The 23,077-nt window shown below is 37.7% G+C and overlaps 1 long non-coding RNA gene across 1 annotated transcript in view; it reads right to left on the reverse strand.

The window, feature by feature from the left end:
• LOC140506910 (uncharacterized) overlaps positions 1-18,245 on the reverse strand; it is a 40,693-nt gene extending 22,448 nt beyond the window's left edge. Inside the window, exons 1-2 of the long non-coding RNA XR_011968151.1 lie at positions 17,952-18,245; positions 17,670-17,819 (exon numbers count right to left, since the gene is read on the reverse strand). This is a non-coding gene — a long non-coding RNA (uncharacterized lncRNA). The remainder of the gene's footprint in view (positions 1-17,669; positions 17,820-17,951) is intronic.
• Between the last annotated feature and the right edge of the window lie 4,832 nt (positions 18,246-23,077).

Raw genomic sequence — 23,077 nt, forward strand, 5'->3', positions numbered from 1 at the left:
GTACATGTGACCTCCTATGTGATAAATAACAGACAAAGACAAAAGCTACAGATTGGGTGATGCTTTCCCCAACAAAGCTTTCTTTAACATTGATTGAGAAGCAGAGCTAAGAACAACGGGTTACTGAGTCAACATGACTTTTAATAGAAGGAAGGAAAGAAGGAGGGGAAAAGGAAGAAAAGAAGAAAAGAAGGAAAATAGGAAAGAAATGAGAAAGAAGGAAGAGGAGGGAAGCTTTATATACAATTCTTTTTTTTAACTCCTTCATATCCTGAAATCTTCATGCTTAATTATTAAGTCCTTAAAGTAAGAAATATACCCTGCACTAATAGGAAAAAAAGCACAGGTGAGTAATACTTCTTTTTACAATTTAGACTTTTTCTGCCTATTTACCAGGGATTATGAAAAACACATTCTAATTTGTTTGTTTAAATTAAGGATGTTGATTACGGAAGTTGACAATCTCACTAGTGGATTTTCCAATGCTTTGTTTTTACACTGCCAAGCTCATAAAGGTAGGGCTTTCCTTGGTCAGCCCACTACTACACAGGAATATTAAGAAGTAGTAATGTCTACAGAAAAAAAGTGGACAGTGAAAGAGAAAACTGCAAATGAGTTCTCATTGCTGTTTGTTGGCCAATTTTTAGATAGTTGTATCTACATTAGTTTGGAAAAAGTTTTGTAATTCCAGTTCTTTTCACCATTAGATATAATCTGAGAGTCACTAAATGCATAGTGCTTTTTAAATATTAAAACATTCAATAATTAATTTCATTCAAATACACGGTTAATTTGGAGAATGACAACCAAAGAGACAAAGATATACTCAATTTCATTCTTAATGTAAAACACAAATAGGTTTGATAATATCATAATTTTTAAATGATAAAAGAAACAGCAGAGATTTGCTGCCCCAATTTTCAAAAAGGGGAAGGACCCGAAGGACCCTAGGACCATAAGTTCAGTTTTAACTACAGGCAAAAGCTAAGATGCATTGCTAAATGGACAATTCAAGTTCACTAGAAAGGAAAACCAAACTAACTACAAACCAATGTGAGTCCATTAAGAACAAATCAAGCCAGACTAACCTGATTTTCTATATTAACTTGATCAGTGACCTGATAGAATGCATTCATCCTTCATTGCTGAAGAAAACCATGCCATCAGAGAAATGATGACATGACTTGCACTTGACTTTGTTTTGAGTGAGGGAAGGCTGCATAGGTCACCAGCCTCACTTCTCCTCCAGAGCCCTCTCAATCCAGTGACCAGATATTCATCAGGATGACTGGAGATGACCCAGGATGAGGCAATTGGGGTTAAGTGATTTGCCCAAGGTCAGCTAGTGAGTATCAAGTGTCTGAGGTGAGATTTGAACTCAAGTCACCTCCTGACTCCTGCATTGGTGCTCTATCCATTGCACCACCTAGCTGCCCCTTTCCTGATAGAACACAGAAATGTCATAGACATAGTATGCCTGAGTTTCAGCAAGATATCTGAAACGTGTCTCATGATAGATATCGTCATGGACAAGATAGAGAGATCTGAGCTACCTGAAAACAGTTTGGTAAATTTGAATATAGTTGAACACAGACCCCCAAAATAATGAATACTACTGATCAGTGTCAATTGAGAGGGAGAACTGTAGTCTAGCGCAATCACCCTGTATCTTTACTTCATAATCACAGAATGGAAACTCTGTTCTACCACCCTTCTTTTAATTTTTGCTTTTTAAAATCTTTGGGGAAATGGCTAAAGATCATAGATCCAGAGCTGGCAGAAACTTGAGAAACCACCTAGAAGACATTTCACCGAAGAAGAAAGTAAGGTTAAGACAGGTTAAATAACTTTTTTTTACTAATCAACATGTGATAAGTATCAGGGACAGAAATAAACCCAGCTCTTGAGTCTTATGTCCCACTTTTTTTTCCCAGGTAGGTGCTGCTTGAGCAAGGATGTTTTTGTTAAATTAATTTATTTATTTTTAGTTTACAATATTCAGTTCCACAAACTTTGGAGTTTCAAATTTTTTCCTCCTCCCTACCATCGCTCCTCCTCAAGATGGTGTGCAATCTGATATAGGCTCTAATATACATTCATATTAAACATATTTTTAATTAATCATGTTGTAAAGAAGAATTATAACCAATGGAATAAACCACAAGAAAGAAGAAACAAAAGAAAACACATAAGAGAGAGAACAAATAGTATGCTTTGATCTGCATTCAGAATCTGTAATTTTTTCTCTGGATGTGAATAACATTTTCCATCTTGAGCCTTTCAGAGTTGTCTTAGAAGCTTGCATTGTTGAGAAGAGCCAAGTCTATCAAAATTAGTCATCACACAATGTAGCTGTAGCTGTGTACAACGTTTTCCTGGTTCTGCTTCCCTTATTCAGCATCAGTTCATATAAGTTTTTCCAGGTTTTTCTGAAGCCCACCTGCTCATCATTACTTATAGCACAATAGTATTTCATCACATTCATATACAAAGTCAACTGCAAATCATGTCATCATCGTGATGTCATGGTCCTCTTCAAGAATGAAGGACAAGCATTATATTCATATACTACAACTTGTTCAGCCATCCCCCAATGATGAGCATCCCTTCAATTTCCAGTTTTTGACCATCACAAAAAGAGCTGCTATAAATATTTTCGTACATGTGTGTCCTTTTCCCATTTGTATGATCTCTTTAGGATACAGCCCTGGAAGTGCAATTGCTGGGTCAAAGGGTATGTGCATTTTTTAATCCTTTGGGCATAGTTCCAAATTGCTCTCCAAAATGGTTGGATCACATCCAACTCTTTAACTGTTCACCCTATTGCCTTTCATAGCTCCCTTTATAAGTATGAGATAAAGTAGCTATCTGAACCTCTAAGAAGAAAGCATGGGGAAAAGAGTAGAGCTTTTACCTAAGAACCTAGCACCTCTTATACTACGTGCTCCTAAATGTCAAATCCCTTTTTACTAACAAATTAGAGGCTAATATCAACATATAAAGCACTCAGATTCATAGGTTAAACAGTCTCAGTGGTAAAGAAAAATATTATTAGACCTACTCTTCCATGAATACATTGAATGTCTCCCAATATTTACCTTTATTCCACTGTTATTTATTGAATTTTTCAAATATTTCACAAGGTGTAATATAATAAGATCTTAAAGGCTTTTCTAGACCAAAAGAACGCCTACAAAGACAGTCAGTTCTCACTTTACAAAAATGTACCATTCCTCAGACCTCTGCATAAAATCCTTACTTAATATGAATTTGCCCATGGACAGGGAAGGGAAGGAGGGAAGAACATGGCTGCACATAGTGAAGGGAAGGGTGGCATACAGTTCCAAGACACTGAGAAGCATGAGCAAGAGGAGGAACAGGGGGGCTGAGGCTAGCCATGTGAGGTCCTGGCCAGAACAAAGAGAGGAAGGGCGGAGGCAGCCGTGGCCACCTCTCCATGTGTCTGTTCTATGACTTTCACTTGAAGGGTTTATTTTTTAATTTGTTTGTGTATGTGTGTGTGTGTCTGTGTGTGTGAGTGTGTGAGTGAGTGTATGTGTGTATATATGTGTATGTATGTGTGTGAGTGTGTGTGTGTCAATGAGTGTATGTGTATGTGTGTACATGTGTATGTGTGTGAGTATGTGTATGAATGAGTGTGTGAGTGTGTGTGAGTGAGTGAGTGTGTTTTGGAGGGGATACCAAGTACCTAGCTGAGGGACAAGAGCTGAGAGAAAGAAAACAAAGCAGCGTACAGTAAAGTAGCTGACATGAGTAGTTTTGGTTTTGGATATTTTGTGGGGGAGGGTTGGCATGTAAATTTCAGAATTCTTTATGTAAAGCTGAATTTGGGTAATACAAGTTTACATAAAGCAAGGATTGTATGTTAAAATTACTAAACTATATTTAATTTATGTTTCAATATTTTATGTATAATGTATATTATTTAATTTACATATAATTTATATTAATTATAAATAATATATTTAAATGGCTTATTTTAAATTTATTTAATTAAATTCAGTTATTTTATTTTTAAAGTTTTAAATATTTTAAAATCTCTTGTCATGAAAATAACTGTTCAAAAACCTGCTGGGCATCGAAGATATAATACTAGGAAACCTAATCCAGTGTCATGGAGCTAGATCTGCAATAGTCCAAACTGAAGAAATATTCACTACTGATTGGAAAGTTCGCCCAGTGCTCCTACTCACATATAATATTGCTCATATTTCATTAAGCCTGGAACAGTGCAAAGCCTCCTCAATGAAATCATTAATTATATGAGTAAATATGAAATATATATTATACCAATAAATGCATCAAGTTAGCCGTACACACTGTAAAAACAGAATGGATGAGGTGGGGGAGTGGAGTGGAGAGGAAGGAACTCTATATTTACATGTGGCCGAGACTACCTCCTTCCCCCTGACTCAAGAGGGTGGACATTGGAGAGCTCTCCTCAGATGTTCCATTCAAGGAAGAATCTCTCCAATCCTCCATTTAAGGAGAGGGCCCAGGACCAATTGCTGCCTCATCATCTCCCACCTTGCTGCAGACCTACATCATGCCTCAGGACTGGGTGTCTTTTCCCCCTCCCCCACATTTTCTTCTCCCATTAGATTACGATCTCCTTGAGGGCAAAAACTGTCTTTTTTATATTCCCAGCACTTAGCACTGTGTCTGGCATAGTTAGGTGCTTAACAAATATATATTGACTACTTGAGCTGAATAGATAGCCTGTTCCATTAGTCTATATAAGTATCCAGAGCAGATGGAGTCCCGAACTGAATTAGAGGAAAAGATCAGGCGATATGTTATTTGAAAACTACATAATTTTTTTAATGACTGTTACTCATTTCTGCAAAAGCTCATAACCATAATAATGCTGTGACCCTAGTGGTGATATGCATGAATCAGAGAAACGTACTATCTCTGAAGAATCAAAATTCTAGATGACTGAAGTGGCAATTCATGAATGTAAATTGCAAATAAACACAAACAAAAAAGGCAACAAATCTTAGATCAAATTCAATAATGTTGATACCAAATAAAATTAAAGCACTCCTTTCTTTTAATAATCAGTTGACAAAACTGAAAAATTACATGTACTGTTCGTCACAATCATACTGTTAGGTGGTTTTGTGTAACTGGTCTCAGGGACTGCATCCCCAAGGAGAGTGAGAAAGACTGAGGGGACAGAATTCTGTTTTTAAGTATTTTGGGGAAGTACCTTTGAATCAAGCAACAAAAAAGCCTGTGATTTTTGGACAATAGGGATGTAATATCATAAAAGACCAACAAAAAATAAAATAAAACAGACATCATGGCAGAGCTCAAAATCGCCAGCTTGCAACTGCAACCAAGTACTATCCTGATATCTTGGGTATGGAACACAGACAAAACTCTCTTGATTTTTGTTTTAACTTCTGAAGCACATTAGACCAGTCTAAAATAGACCTGGATATCTCACATATGTCTAAGAATGATCTCAAAACCTCTTCATTTTGAGAAGGGAATAGTGGAAGAATAGATCTTACATGTAATGCTTTTGCCAGAGGTCAAACCCAGTTACCAAAGAGGGGCTTTCAAAGGGTAAAACAGAGAACCAAAAGAAGTGATTTATATAGATCATATGAAAGCGAGACTGATTTAAGAAATTAATAGAAAAAATTCTTATGTATAGCTGTACTTCGTATCAAACATACACACGCACACACACACACACACACACACACACACACACATACACACATCCCTCTGTTCATGTGTTGCTGTTTCTGTTCACGAATGAACTTCCTTTTAATTTTCTTCCTGTGAGGTAATCCTTGGTGAATCCAAACTGAATGAAAATATTCACAGATTCACAGAACTGGAAGGAGTCTTACAAGTTGTCTAATACAGCATTTTCATTTCTTAGACAATAAAATTAAGGCCCAGAGAAGTTATGATGTTCAATATTACAGAGCTAGTCAACAGGTGAATGTGGAATTCTCATCTCCTGATTCTCACCCCACAACTTGTTCCATTATACTACACTGCCTTTATCCAAAATTTAGAGCTGGAAAGTACCCTAGAAGTCATCTAAACATTATACATGAGGAAATTGAGATCCAGAGGGATAATGACTTGTCTAAGGTCATATAGGTAGTGAAATAGAAGAGCCAGGATCCAAACACAGGTTATCTGACTTAACTACATAATGTTCCCTGGGTAATTTTGCTAGTAGGTTAATAGTCTAGCAGCACTTCTTAAACTGTGAGCTGCAACCCCACAAAAAAAATTGAAAACAGTAGAAGGTTTCTGAAAATGCAAAGATCAAAAATTAATTAAAAAACAAATGCATAATGAATTGGAGGCTTTTCTGGCAGCTCTTGCCCATGTTACATCATCCAACTTCACTGCAGCCTTGGTTCTGAACATAAAGCATGCGCATTTTGCATGCCATCACACCATGTGATGCCAAAGAATGCTGAATGCTACTGAAAAGTGAAAAGGAGTGGTGACTAGGAAAAGTTTAAAAAACCCTGCATCTAGAGAAATCTTAATATCAATTAAGTTACCTGCTTTATTGATATTTATTTTCCATTTCAACAAATTTCCTTAGCTGTATTACATTTCATAAAATGTTCCACTGAGCACTAAAAAGCACTTACGGGGTATCATAAATGAAAAAAAAAAATTAGATAGCAAATGGAGAAGTTACTTGCTAATGAAGAGATTTTCAGGTAAAGTCCAACAAAGAAGATGTTGTTCTCTGACTAGTCCCTAATTGCGGCTTTGGATGTGAATAATTTAGAGCAAAGGTGCCAAAAGCAAGTCAAAAAGGGGGCCACCCAATGGCATACAAGAATCCCTTCAGCTACATATTGACCTAAAAAACCATATATTCTTAAAAGAATTATTTATTTACTTAGTTTTAGCTTTCAATTTTGAGTTCTAAATTTTCCCCCTTACCTCTTCTTCCTCCTCCCCAAGACAACATGCAGTCTGATATAGGCTATAGATGTACAATCATATTAAACATATTTCCACTTTAGTCATGTTGTGAAAGAAGAATCAAAACAAAAGGGAAAAATCACAAGAAAGAAGAAAAAAGAAAGAAAATAGTATGTTTTGGTCTGCGTTCAGACTCCATAGTTCTTTCTCTGGATATGGATGCCATTTAGAAAACTACATATTAACATTATCTATGTTCTATTGCATTTTCTAAATTTTGTTAAATATGTCCTAATTACATTTTAAGCTGGTGTAGGCCTACTCTGACTTAGAGTAAACTGGATTTATGTAAGCATCTGTTCAGTCTACATTCAGTAGCTCCAGCTTAAAGGTTTGTGGAAAGGGATTTCTTCAGGAAAACACTGTATATAGTAACACCAACATTGTCCGACCATCAACTATGAATGACTTAGCTCTTCTCAGCAATGCAATGATTCAAGACAGTTCCAAAGGATTCACGATAGAAATTGCTATTCACATCCAGAGAAGGAACTGATGAAGTCTGAATGCAAATTGAAGAATACTACTTTCACTTTTTTCCCCATTTTTTTTTCCTTTTGGTCTATTTTTTCTTTCAAAATCTGACCAAAATGGAAATATGTTTTACATGATTGCACATATATAACCTATATCAAATTGCTTCCTGTTTGGGGGGGGGGGAGGAGGGAGAAAAATTTAGAACTTAAAAAAAATTTTAAATGAATGTTAACAATTTTCTCTACATAGACTCATGCAAAAACAAAAAATGCCAACCACATTCAGAGAAAGAACTGTGTAGTCTGAATGCAAATCAAAACATATTATTTTCACTTTTTTTGTTTTTTCTTTCTTGTGGTTTTTTCTTTCATTCTAATTCTTCTTTCACAACATCACCAATGTGGAAATAAGTTTAAGATGATTGTACAAGTACAGGTACAACCTATAGGCTATCCTGGGGAAAGGGGAGGCAAGGTAAGGGTGAGGGAGGGAGAGAAAAATTTGGAACTCAAAAGTTTACAAAAATGAATGTTGAAAACTATCTTTACATGTAATTGGAAAAAATACTATAAAGAAAAAATGCATTAATATTATTATGAAAAATGGTCTTTACATATAATTGGAAAAAATAGAACAATATTTTTAAAAAAGGATTTGGGGGCATGTGTAATCTGTATTCTTTTTTAGCATTTAAACATAGGATGTTCACTTATTAAATCACCTTTCACTCTCCTCTCATTCTAATCCTCTCTTGCCCTGCCCCAAATGACACTGGATCATTTTTCTTAGATGGCCCACTGTAGTTATTGTCATACAGTAAACACTTAATAAATGCTTATTGACTTGACTTGTTTACCCTTATTATATAGGCATTAATTTACATAACATAGCTCCAGCCTTGGACAAATTTAGGTTCATGCAGGTGCTACTTATCTTCTAATTCATGTCTAGGTCCTACTTGCCCTTTGTCTTTGGCAGCAACTATAATTCTTTCTCATCATCTTGGTTTTCCTTCCTCCCTTCTCTAGTCTAACCCAGACTACCAGTCATCAATCTTGAAAAGGTAGCCACAACTCCTACCAGCCACAGTTGAGGGAGAAAATGGAAGAACAACCTTTACAGTTTCCCATAAACCATCAGGGGTGTTATCAGACTTACTGCCCTTGGACCTGAGCCCAGTTTTGTCCATGTTCCTAACACTTTGGCCTCAGCACAGTTTAACTTCTTGGCTACCATAATAATAGAGATAGAATAGTCAGATCTATTGACATGGCATTTAGATTCAGGCATCCCAGGTCCAAGTTCTGGTCTCGAAAAAATAGTCAAAAGAGTTGTCTCATTAACTGAAGTAGTTTAAGTCATCACACTGTTCTGGGACAGTAGGCACAGCCTCTGCCCCCTTGACAGTGATAAACATCTTGCAATTGGTGCATTTTTTTTCTGAATTTCTTTGTTTCCCTAGCATGGAGACTTGTACAAAGCAAAAAGAAAAACAATGCTTATTGACTGATAGGCTAGAATAGGAGTAGTCATTTCTGCTTTTGCCATACCCCAAACCAGGTCCCTAAACAGGCTTTCATGATCTCTAGGCATCACTGTGTGCTGGAGTCAAGTTGCAAAACTAATATAGAACAGTGGAAAGAACTCTGGTTCTCAAGTCAGAAGATCTGCACTTAAATTAGACAAATCTAATCTAAATCTAGTTTGACTTAACTTCTCTGGGCTTTGATTTCCTAATCTCTAAAATCAGAGGGTTATAATAGATGGCCCAGGCAGCATCTTCCTATGGTCTGAGATCATTTGAACCTATGAATAAACCTGTGAGCCAGAGATCATTGATTATTTAAAGTCCATGAAGGAGAGATGAATTCCCTTGCTTCCCATTGGTTCTACATGTGATGCATCTAAACTGTCTGACAATCATCCTCGATTCATCCAAGAATGTCTGTTAGTAGCAAGACTGGTAAAACTTGAGCCCTTACCTCACAGGGAAAAAAGGCTAAATATGTAAGGGGTTAAATGGGACTATAAATGTAAGATGACTTTTCTCCATTGCAATCATAATAATATGATTTGAAACTTAGTAATCATGAAATGAGTTTAATAAATATTTTTCTTAAATTTATTTATTTATTTAACTTTTCAACATTCATTTCCACAAAATTTTGAGTTCCAAATTTTCTCCCCATTTCTCCCCTCCCCCACCCCAAAATGCTGAGCATTCTAATTACCTGTATCACCAATCTTCCCTCTCTTCTAACATCCATCCCTTCCCTTATTCCCATCTTCTCTTTTGTCCTGTAGGGCAAGATAACTTTCTATACCCCATTATCTGTATTTCTATTTTCTAGCCGCAAGAACAATACTCAACAGTTGTTCCTAAAACTTTGAGTTCCAACTTCTCCCCATCCCTCCCTCCCCACCCATTCCCTTTGGGAAGGCAGGCAATTCAATATAGGTCATATCTGTGTAGTTTTGCAAATGACTTCCATGATAGTCATGTTGTATATGACTAACTATAATTCCCTCCATCCTATCCTGCCCCCCATTGCTACTATTCTCTCTTTTGATCCTGTCCCTCCCCAAGAGTGTTGACTTCAAATTGCTCCCTCCTCCCACTGCCCTCCCTTCTATCATCCTCCCCACCCTGCTGATCCCCTTCTCCCCCACTTTCCTGTATTTTAAGATAGGTTTTCATACCAAAATGAGTGTGCATTTTATTCCATCCTTTAGTCAAATGTGATTAGAGTAAGCTTCATGTTTTTTCTCTCACCTCCCCTCTTTTTTCCTCCACTGAAAAAGTCTTTTATTTGCCTCTTTTATGAGATATAATTTGCCACATTCCATTTCTCCCTTTCTCCTCCTAATATATTTCTCTCTCACTGCTTAATTTCATTTTTTTAAGATATGATCCCATCCTATTCAATTTACCCTGTGCTCTCTGTCTCTCTCTCTCTCTGTCTGTGTGTGTGTGTGTGTATCTGTGCACATGTGTGTGTGTGTAATCCCACCAACTACCCAGATACTGAAAAAAGTTTCAAGAGTTACAAATATTGTCTTTCCATGTAGGAATGTAAACGGTTCAACTTTAGTAAGTCCCTTAGGATTTCTCTTTGCTGTTTACCTTTTCATGCTTGTGTTGATTCTTGTGTTTGAAGGTCAAATTTTCTTTTCAGCTCTGGTCTTTTCATCAAGAATGCTTGAAAGTCCTCAATTTCATTGCAAGACCATTTTTTCCCCTGAAGTATTATACTCAGTTTTGCTGGGTAGGTGATTCTTGGTTTTAGTCCTAGTTCCTTTGACTTCTGGAATATCATATTCCATGCCCTTCAATCCCTTAATGTAGAAGCTGCTAGATCTTGTGTTATCCTGATTGTATTTCCACAATACTTGAACTGTTTCTTTCTGGCTGCTTGCAATATTTTCCCCTTGACCTGGGAACTCTCGAATTTGGCCACAATGTTCCTAGGAGTTTCTCTTTTTGGGTCTCTTTCAGGAGGTGATCAGTGGATTCTTTCAATATTTATTTTGCCCTCTGGCTCTAGAATATCAGGGCTGTTTTCCTTGATAATTTCATGAAAGATGATGTCTAGGCTCTTTTTTTGATCATGGCTTTCAGGTAGTCCCATAATTTTTAAACTGTCTTTCCTGGATCTATTTTCCAGGTCAATTGTTTTTCCAATGAGATATTTCACATTATCTTCCATTTTTTCATTCTTTTGGTTTTGTTTTGTGATTTCTTGGTTTCTCAAAAAGTCATTAGCCTCCATCTGTTCCATTCTAATTTTGAAAGTACTATTTTCTTCAGTGAGCTTTTGAACCTCCTTTTCCATTTGACTAAATCTGCTTTATGAAGCATTCTTCTCCTCAATGGTTTTTTGAACCTGTTTTTCCAATAGAGTTAGCCTATTTTTAAAGGTGTTATTTTCTGCAGCATTTTTTTGGGCATCCTTTACCAAGGTGTTGACATGCTTTTCATGCTTTTCTTGCATCTCTCTCATTGCTCTTCCCAGTTTTCCCTCCACCTCTCTAACTTGATTTTCAAAATCCTTTTTGAGCTCTTCCATGGCCTGAGCCCATTGAATATTTATTTTGGATGTTTGGGATACAGAAGCCTTGACTTCTATGTCTTTCCCTGATGGTAAGCATTGTTCTCCCTCATCAGAAAGGATGGGAGGAGATATCTGTTCACCAAGAAAGTGACCTTCTATAGCCTTATTTTCTTCCCCTATTTTGGGCATTTTCCCAACCAGTTACTTGACTTTTGGATCCTTTGTCAAGAGTAGGGTATACTCTGGGGACCTGTAAGATATCAGTTCCTCCACAGTGGCACAATCAAGTGTATGCTGGTCTGGGTGCAGGGAAGGATTTTTGTGGCCAGAATCTTAGCAGAGTTTCCTCTCCACAGGTACCTGACCTCCAGTTCCACCAAGCTAGCACTGGCGGGGGGCGGGGGGGGGGGGGGAAATTCAGTCAAGCTGCGGGGGCAGGGCCTCCATTCAGTGGGAGACAAAGACCAGCTGTCTCAGGGCGTCTACACAGGGCTGAGGTGAGACTCAGCTCTTCAGTGCCCCCAGGGGTTTTGCCCTGAGAACTCCTGCCGCCTGCCCAATGTGAAGGCCTTCTCCCTTCCTGGCCAGCTGAATAAACCCCTTAACTGACCTTTGGTGCCTGTTGGTTGAGGGATCTGCGGTCCCTCTGCTGCTGGGACTGGGAATTCTGTGACTGGAGATTCCGCCCCAGCAGGCGTGCTTGCATGGCCAAGGCTGAGCTGGGTGCAACTGATGTTTCCTGTGGGTCTTTCAGGTCACCCTGGGCTGGAAATCTCCTCCACTCTGTTGTTCTCCACTTCTGCTGCTCCAAAATTTGTTGAGAGTCCCTCTCTACAGGTGTTTTATGGGCTGTGTGGGGGCAGCCTCAGTATGTGTGTCTTTCTCCTCCACCATCTTGGCTCCTCCCACTAAATAAATATTTCTTAAATGTCTTCTCTGTGTACGGAACTAAAGATACACGTACAAGGATATGGTCAATTGAATACATTATTCAAATTACCTCCATCTCAGCTAAATTAAGTGATAAAATCTTATGGTCTGGTTGTTGTTGTTGTTCAGTCATCATAGTTGTGTCATTTCAGTAGATCTTCATGACCCTTCTTGGGGTTTTCTTGGCAAAGATACTTCAATGCCATTTCCTTCTCCATTTTACAGATGAGGAAACTGAGGCAAGCTGGACAAAGTGACTTGCTCAGGGTCAGACAACTAGTACTTTTCTGAGGCCATATCTGAATTCAGGAAGATGAGAATTCCTGATTCCAAGTCCAGTGTTCTATCCATTGTGCCATTTAGCTACCCTTATAGAATGATACCTTAGGAATATGAGAATGCCTCTTAATTGAATCAGATAAATCAAAAGTATTCCAATTAAGTGTGAAAAGGTTTTGATCAATTTAGGTGTTTCTGATGATGCATTGAATCAACAGCATGGGAGACCGAACAGAAAGATCATTGGATTTGCAGAGGAAATTTGGTTATACCCTAGATGCTGTCTATAAAATATCAAACCAGTTTGGAACCAGTAAAGATTTGCAGTCTACTAAGCATCTGGTATCAGAGAGGAGAGAGAGCCACTTCTGAGAAGGAATCATTTTTTAATAGTATTTTTCCCCATTACACATCAAAACAATTTTTAGCATTCACCTTTACAAGATTTTGAGTTCCCAAATTTTTCTCTCTCCCCTCCCCTCTTCCTAAAATGGTAGGCATTTTGATATAGGTTATGCATGTGCTATCATGTAAAACATTCCATATTAGTTGTGGCAAAAGAAACAGATCAAAAGAAAAAAACTCACAAAAAAAAAAAATAAGTGAAAAAAGTATGCTTCAACCAGCATTTAGACTCCATAAGTTTGTCATCTGGATATGGATAGCATTTTCCGTCATGGGTCCTGTGTAATTGTCTTGGAGCATTGTGTTGCCGAGAAGAGGTAAATCATTCATAGTGGATCATCATATAATGTTGCTGACACTGTGTACAATGTTTTCCTGGTTTTCTTCATGTCATTTTGCATCAGTTTATATGTCTTTCCAAGTTTTTTCTGAAATCTGCCTGTTCGTCATTTTTTATTGCACAGTAGTATTCCATTACATTCATAGCTTGTTCAGTCATTCCCCAAATGATGGGCATCCCCTCAGTTCCCAATATTTTGCCACCATGAAAAGGGCTGTTATAAATATTATTGCACATGTAGTTTCTTTTCCCTTTTTTATGATCTCTTTGAGATAATGACCTAGTAGTGGTATTTCTGGATCAAAGGGTATGTGCCATTTGATGCCCTTTGGGCACAGTTTCAAATCACTCTCCAGAATGGTTGGATCAATAAACAATTCCACCAACAGTACATTAGTGTCCCATTTCTCACATCCTCTCCAACATTTTTCACCTTCCCTTTTTTGTCTCATTAGCCAATCTGATAGGTGAGGTGGTACCTTACAGTTGTTTTTATTTGTATTTCACTAATAAAAAGTGTTTTAGAGCACTTCTTCTTATGCCGATAGCTTTGATTTGAGAAGGAATAATTTTTGAGAGGAGGAGAGCAATTCCATCTTAACCTCAGTGTCCTCACTACTCTGCTTTCCACCTTGGTGAGATGAGGAGAACCCTAGGTGCAACCTAGGAATTGCTATCTGCCTATCAGTACCAGGAGCAGACAGATAGGATGTAGATATATACCTTTGGAAGAAGGCCAGAAAAGAAGCTGTAGCATGCCTGATGGATATTCGTTGTTGTTCAGTCATTTTCAGGTGTGGCTGACTCTTCATGTACTTGTTTTGGATTTTCTTGGCAAATACACTGGAGAGGTTTGTCATTTTCTTCTCTAGTTCATTTTACAGATGAGGAAAGTGAGTCAAACAAGTTTAAGTAACTTGTCCAGTGTCATACAGCTAAGTGTCTGAGACCAGATTTGAATTCAGGAAGAGGGAAGCTTCTTGACTCCAGATCTGGCAATCCAGTGTGCCACCAAGAACCTCACAAAAGGGATAGAAGCACTTCCAACAATAGTAACTTAGTTACTCCTTGGTAGCATGTACTCTCTCAGCTCAAGCTTTATCCTGGACTGTGTATTTACTGGTAGGAGAGTATGTCACAGATTTTTTGAAGGTCTTTTATAGCAACTTTTTTTAGTATAACACTTTAGTAAATATGTTTTTCTAAAAAACTGCTTTAGTCTGGATAACTAATCGATAATCAACCCATAACCATTGTGGGAAATGTGGATGACTCAGATTCATATCAAACTCTTCTTGGCATTTATTATGTTCCCTAGCAAGGGAGCCCCATCCCTACAGGTGAATACTCTGGAAGGAACAAAATGACAAGATTTATCTGTGCTTAAACCATAGAGGATGAGGAAGACTTTGGGCAAAAGGAAATTGGGAGGGGATGTTGAGACAGCTGACTGATAAGATACCTATACCTGAATGACCAAGCAGATTCCTGAAACCAGGGAATCTTTGAAATCTCCCTGAATAGATCTTATCACACAGAGGATGTTCTTATGGAGGAGTTATTGGGGTGGGGAGCTTTGCAAGGAGGTCCTTTGGTGGGTGAGGTAATGCTTAACAAAAGATGAGAGGGAGTGGTGCTCAAATTATGATCCGCAGAAGCACACCATTGGGGGCTCCTCAGAAAGACTATACCCTCTAAGTCCACAGGGTTATCCACCCACCCTACCCCCAGATTCCTGAGGGAACATCTTGGTTTTGCTCTGGGGACCTGATTTGTCAGTGCAAGTAGAAACTGAGATGGTTATTTAGTAGCATGCACTCAACAAAATAGAAAAAGAACACAGTACCTAGCTGCAAGGATTTTGCGATTACAAAATTTGACAGATGGGAAGCTGAGATGTAAAGAGCTCATAACGTTTCTGGTGTGATACAGGAAGATGGTCATAGGTCCCGAACTAGAACCTGGCCTCTGAATTCTAACTTTTAGTTCTTTTTACCAAAATATGAAATTTAAAAGAAAGGGGACACAGAAAAATATGTAGGAAAAAAGCAATAAAATCTTCTATTCTTATATGGTGTAATACTGGAAACGTTCATTTGGCATTAAGTGACTCCTCACATTTGATTCCATCTTTGCCTCTTTCTGAGTGGTATAGGATCCAGAAAACTGACTCAGAACTGGAAAGACCTTGGTTCAAGCCCTCCCTCCTACACATACTGACTGTGCGACCCTCAACAAATCTTTTAACCTCTCAGTGCTCTAATCAACTTTCTAAGATTATAAGTTATAGAGATGGTGCTGACCTATATTAGGAGGTGGAGGTTCTTCACTTTGATGTGGTTCCCTACAAAATCACATGATCACTTGTTTTCCTACCTCAAAAAGAATTGGGTTTACAGCATCACAAAAATTTTAGAGTTGGAAGGGACCTTATTGGCCATCTTATTGCATTGGTAGAGAGAGGAGTGATCTGTGTTTTCTCTCTGTTGACATTAGTAATGATATTTTAGAGTTAACTTCCAATCTAATATAAATGGGCATAATGTACATTGCTTACAATTTCATTTTCTTATGCCCCAGTCTTTGTGCAAGGTCAACCAAAGACAAATTGAGTTTGCCCTGTCCCAGGTCCAAGGCCAATTATAAGCTAGCAGAGACTATCCCCTCCACTGGAATGCAATACACTGTCCCCAAGGCCAGTGGCTGACTATTTGTGAATCCATCATGATTATGGGCTTTTCTGAAAAATGGCTCAGTTAGTGCCCTACTTGGCCTATAGAGACTTAAGTTTCTCTGTGTACTAAGTGATCCTTCTCTCTGCCATGATTTAATAATGAATGAAACAAAGGTTTTTTTTTGTTGTTGTTGTTTTTTTAAACTAACATATCCTAAATTGTAAATAGTGAATCTTTATTCTATTACATAATCCAACCTATATCTGAAAAAGGAAAATCATTTGCAAGATACAAAATAGATATTAAAGAATGTTTAGGGCAGGGCACCAGCAGCTAAAGGGATAAAGAAAGAAATAAAGTCTTTGGAAAATTATCCTAATGAATAACTTACATGTCTGTCATCAAAGCACCAGTTTGACAAAGTACCAAGAGATTCATTACCACAGAGTAATGGACCTTTTGGGTCCAGTAGCTATCAAAAGTTTGTCTCTTGAGTTAGAACAGGGTTATGATTAGCATTCAGTGCAGAGAAGTTCCACACTGGTGGATGAAATGACAGATTATGAAATTCTGGATTGAGTGTATGCTAGGTGGTACAGGGGATAGAGCGCTGAGCCTGGAGTCAGGAAGACTCTTTTCTCTAAATTCATTCTAATCTGGCCTCGAACACTTACTAGCTATGTGACCCTGACCAAGTCACTTAACCCTGCTTGCCTGTTTTTTTATCTTTAAAATGATCTAGAGAAGGAAATGGCAAACCACTCCAGTAGTTCTACAAGAAAACCCCAAATGGGGTCACAAAGAGTCAGATATGACTGAAAAAAGGACTGAACAGAAATAATACTATTATGACTCATAAACCAAAGCCTACAAGACTCTCATGTGGATCTTAAAATAAACCATAATTTCTGACAAAGAATGGAAATGAATTATTTGACTGTCTTTGGCTGTTAAGTTTATTGAAGGAAAATGTATCCTTTTATATTTTAGTAACTGGATTAGATGACTATAAGTTCATGCAAGAGTCTGTATGGTAATACTGCTGACTTTTCAGGTGACCTGTCCCCCAAACTTTGTTTATAGATTCTGACAAGAGCTTTATTATTTCTCTATTTTTACTGCATTGTAAAAGCACAGTTAGGAAAAATGAAATTTTTCTCACAAAGAAGCAGAAATAGAATGCATACATACAGCACCTCAAGTGGCAAAACGTAGCGAGAAATGGAGTTTATGATAACCCAAATATCTCTTAGAATTCTGGAAAAAGTTCAGACACAAGCATGCCTGAATTCCAGCCCCAACTAGGCTCTTCTTAGGGAACATTCTTTTGTCCAGCAGCTATTTCATACTCTAGCTCGTCAATGTTAGATTTTCCTTTGGGATAAGGATCTTCTGCAAGTCTCTAACTGTCTATAAAAGTTCTTACTCAAATACTCAGTTACTCAAATGAATCTGTATTATCATGGATATATGACTTCTTTCCAGCCACTGTACATCACAGCCCATCCATACCTGCCCTTGCTATAAGACTCTTGTCCATGCCTCCCATAAGATGATGATGGCGGTCCAGAGTGTGCTAATGTGCAGTTTTCTCCTGACATTCCAGGGCTACCAGTAGAGCACTCTAGCAGTCCACTTTTCTTCCTTCACCCAGTGCTGGACCTGCATTTAAGAAAACCTGAGCTGAAATTCAGCTATAGACATCTATTATATGTATGACCTTGGGCAAGTCACTTCACTTCATTTTGCCTCAGTTTCCTCATTTATAAAATGGGGATAATTGCAGCTACCTACCTCCAGTGGTTGTTGTGAAGATCAAATAAGATATTTGTAAAGCACTTGGCACATTGCCTGGCACATGGTTGATTCCACATAGATGCTTATTTCCTTTCCCCCTTTTCTTCTTTGGAGTTCCTCATTACTTATATGTAGCTTACTCATATTCACTGTGCCTCTGCCTCACTGCTATATGCATAATACATACAAAAGAAGGAGATGTGTGAGGACCTGAGGAAAAAACAAAAGGCTTAGATTCATGTGACTTCCTCCATAACTTCGGAACTGAGTCAAAGGCTTTGTGAAAGCAGTAAAAATTTCATGGTACTTTTGGATAGCTTATTTAATAATTAATAAATTAGTATAAGTTCTTTACACTCTGAGGATTTTGTATCATCCTTTTTGCTCCTCAACCAATATATTATTTTATCATAAGTTCTTATAGCTTTCTTTATGAACAGTCTCTGAATATTATATAAAATACATGAACACAATTGTTTATATTTGGGGTGGTAATTGGTATTTTTATGTTTTTGTTGTAATTATATGATGCCTTCTATTAAGAAAGGTATGGTCAGGCTTATGCCTGAGAGGAAACATAGAAGAGCTTTGATTTTAATTCATGTAGTAATGTGCAGTGTGTAAGCCAATAATTATGGATGATATCTTATCCATTTCATATCTTTTCTAGCCCTAATACTTCCCAGTTTTACACAGAGAAGCTAATTTCACTCACTGTGTTGATATAACTGTCATGCTATCCACTGTATTCACAATGAGCAAGTTTTCTGTTTTGCATTTGATCTAACTTGATTTTCGTTGTTTTAGACTTCTTGTAATAGTATGGACAACCATAAATGTTCTACATCTTCTTTCTTTTTTAAAACATATAATTATTTTACTTTTCAATTCTCACCATTCACTTCCACAATAATTTGAATTCAAAATCTTCTCCCCATCTCTCCCCATCGCATACCCCAGGACAGCATGTGTCCTATCCATCCCTACCTCCAGTCTGTCCTCCCTTTATTACCCCTCCTTCTTACATCTCCCTTACCCTCTATTTTCTTGTAGGGCAAAATAGATTTCTATACCCCATTGCCTGTACATCTTATTTTCTAGTTGCATGCTAAAACAATTTTTAACATTCATTATTAAAGCTTTGAGTTCCATGTTCTCTCCCTTCCTCCCTCCCCACCCAAACCCAACCTCACTGAGAAACAAGCAATTCAATGTATGCCATATATGTGCAGTCATGTAAAACACTTCCATAACAGCTATGTTATGAAAGACTAACCATATTTCCCTCTGTCCTGTCCTGCCTCCATTTATTCCATTCTCTCCCTTGACCTGTCTTCCCACAAAAGTGTTTGCTTCTAACTATCCTTTTCCCCAATTTGCTTTCTTTTATATTATCTTTCCTCTCCTATCCCCTTTCCCCTTGCCTTCCTGCAGGGTAAAATAGATTCCCATATCCAATTGAGTGAGTGTTATTTCCTTTTTAAGCAAAGCCCCATGGTAGTAAGACTCATTTACTTCCTTTTATCTCTCCTCTCTTCCTCTCCATTGTAAAAGTTCTTTCTTGCCTCTTTTATGTGAGATGATTTGCTGCATTCTACCTCTCCCTTTTTCTTACTCCTAGTATGTTCCACTCAACAGTAAATTTTATTTTTTTAGGTATGCTCCCTTCATATTCAGCTCACCCTGTGCTATATATATACATATACACACATAAACACACACATAAACTCATGTACATATACATACCTACACATATATAAGATACACATACATACATACCCAAACACATCTACATATATATGTATACCTATATATACATATACATACATATACATATATATACGCACACACACCCATACACATATTCCCTCTAACTACCCTAATACTGAAAAAGGTCTCATGAGTTACAAATAACATCTTTCCATGTAAGAATGTAAACCGTTCAACTTTAATGAGTTCCTTAATTCTTTCCTTTCCTGTTTACCTTTTCATGTTTCTCTTGGTTCTTGTATTTGAAAGTTAAATTTTCTATTCAGCTCTGGTCTTTTCAACAAGAATGCTTGGAAATTCCTATAATAGTAATTTAAATGGAAAGATTTTTCTCATTAATTAATAGGCCCATATGATCTACTTAAATTGCCTGGAAACCTGGGTCACATGTGGTGGGAGGAGCTTGCTGAAGAGGCAGAACAGGAGGAGTGGAGCGGAATCGGGAGGAAGTGAATGAGCGGGATCGGGTCAGAGGGCATAGAATGCAGGTCAACTGACACAGCATAACAGTTGAGAATGAGAAGGCCCTGGTCGAGGGAGAGAAGGTTCACCCCCTGCTGTGATCATGTCTATTAACTTCTTGGTCACCAAGATGGATTTGCTTTCTGGTTCTGGGATTTGATTTTCTGATATTTGGATAAATGTTTTTCTTCTGCCTTTAATACTTGAAGATTGAGAGCTACACTGACATATTCATAGTCACTAGTAGTGCTGGGAATACTGCCTTGGTGATACAGTCCTCTATTTCATTAAAATTCCATTTTTTTCCCTGAAGTGTTATACTCAGTTTTGCTGGGTAGGTGATTCTTGGTATTAATCCTATCTCCTTGGACCTCTTGAATATCATATTTCAAGTCCTTCAATCCCTTAGTGTAGAAACTGCTAAATCCTGTGTTATCCTGATTATATTTCCACAATACTTGAACTGTTTCTTTCTGGCTACTTGTAATATTTTGTCCTTGAACTGGGAACTCTGAAATTTGGCTACAATATTCCTAAGAGTTTTCTTTTTGGCATCTCTTTCAGGAGATAATCAGTGAATTATTTCCATTTCTATTTTACCCTCTGGTTCTAGCATATCAGGGCAGTTTTTCTTGATAATTTCTTCGAAGATGACATCTAGGGTCTTTTTGTGATCATGATTTTCAGGTAGACCAATTATTATCATTTAAATTATCTTTCCTGGATCTATTTTCCAGGTCAGTTGTTTTTCCATTAAGATATTTTGCATTGTTTTCCATTTCTTCATTCCTTTGGTTTTATTTTATAATTTCTTGGTTTCTCACAAAGTCATTAGCTTCCATCTGTTTCATTCTAATTTTTAAAGAACTATTTTCTTCAGTAAGCTTTTGAACCTCCTTTTCCACTTGGCCAATTCTGCTTTTTAAAGCATTCTTCTCATTGACTTTTGGACCTCTTTTGCCATTTGTGTTAGTCTATTTTTAAAGGTGTTACTTTCTTCAGCATTTTTTTGGGTCTCTTTTAGCAAGTCATCGACTCACTTTTCATGATTTTCTTTCATGGCTCTCATTTCTCTTCCCAATTTTTCCTCCACCTCTCTTACTTGATTTTCAAAATCCTTTTCAAGCATTTCCATGGCCTGAGACCATTGCATATTTTTTTGGAAGTGCTGACTTTGCTGTGTTCCTCTGATGGTATGCTTTGTTCTTCCTCATCCAAAAGGATGGAAGAAAATACCTTTTCACCAAGAAATTAAGCTTCTATGGTCTTATTTTTTCCCCCTTGGCAGGTATTTTCCCAACCATTTACTTGAATTTTGAATTTTTTGTCAAGTAGAGGATATATTACCCTAGGCTTCAGAGATTTTGTGCAGCTGTTCTCTGAGATATCTCTAGAGACCTGTAAATTCTCATTTCCTCCAAGGTGGCACAACAGTGGCAAGGTGGCTTGTGCTCTGGTCTGTGAGAAACCAAAAGCATTCTTTTCTGCCCTATGAGTAGGATCCCCTCTTCAAAGTCACCACCAGTCCCACCACTCCAGCCCTCCTACTCACCCCAGGACAGCCACTCAGAACTGAGACTCAGATCAGCTGCTCAGTTTTCCCAGGATCTTTAGGCTAGGGGCTCCAAAAGTGGAAGCTGCTGCTGAAGTGACTGCCACTGCCCTGGGGCCAGACGGCGCTCCCCTCTCACCCAGGTGAAAGAGCTTTCTTACTAACCTTTGAAGCTGTCTTTGGCATTTGTAGGGTGAAAAATCTGGAAATCTCAACTGATACCCATGATTCCACACCCTGAAGTGTGCTCCTGTCCTGTCCATGTGGTGCAACTTATGTTGGCTGGGCTCTGCTCTGAGACCTGTGCAATAGATCTTTCCTGTCAGACTTCCAGGCTGTCTTGGGTTGGAAATCTGTTTCACTTTGTCATGTTGTGGCTTCTGCTGCTCTAGACTTTGTTTAGAGTCATTTTTACAGGTATTTTAAGGGCTATCTACATCTTCTTAAGGAGTTTTTTTACTCTTCTCTAGTTTCTTTGCTTCTCAAGCCTCTGTGTTATATTGACTGATGTTGAATCACTTATTTTATTCCTTGCCTTGCTTTGACTCCTTGGATCACTTTAAACTTTTGATTTGATTGCATTTGTTGATTAAGGAAATCTAGAATTGCAGACACACTTTTGTTTTACAGATTCCATTCCACATATGTCCTTTTAGCTGCCTTTAATTGGAGAATAGGCCATTAAAATCTTCTACTGCATGGACCAACTTGATATAATCTTCCAGTGCCTTTGTACTGAGCTTCAGAAGCTTTCTCAAGTTGTTTCAGACAAGGGGCATTCTGACACCTGTTCTTTGGAGTATTCTTTGAGAGCTCCTCCTTATTATGGCAATGGTCATCACATATACTGCTGTGTACAAGCCCTGAAATGTTTTTATGTTTTCTCTCAAATATTATGGGAGAGTGTTAATTCACAATGGCTAAAGAAAGCACCAATTTTTAAAAAATTACCCTGTTTTGCTATACTTTCCCAGTTGGATGGGTGCTTTCAAACTCAAGAAGTGAAAGTTTTGCCTGTACATGCCTATGTTCTTTTCAAAACTAGTTGAGACATCAGTGTTGTTTTTAATATCCATTTTGTCATTTCTGGACCTTGTATTAAATAAAGATGTATTCATGTTTTTGTACTAAGTAAAAATTCTATATTTAATTTGTGTTAAGTAAAAATTCTCCACTATTCCCAGTTTAGATTTCAGGAGCTCGTCAATTTCAACTATGATTTCCTCAAATACAAGCTTTGACAGAAAGTTATTTCTTAAAATTGATCTTCAGTAAATTATCATGTAATAGAGCTGGGGTGACATTGACCAAAGCCCTTGCCCATAGCTAGCAAGATTGC

This window comes from Notamacropus eugenii, chromosome 5, assembly GCF_028372415.1.
Source record: "Notamacropus eugenii isolate mMacEug1 chromosome 5, mMacEug1.pri_v2, whole genome shotgun sequence".
Lineage (NCBI taxonomy): Eukaryota > Metazoa > Chordata > Mammalia > Diprotodontia > Macropodidae > Notamacropus > Notamacropus eugenii.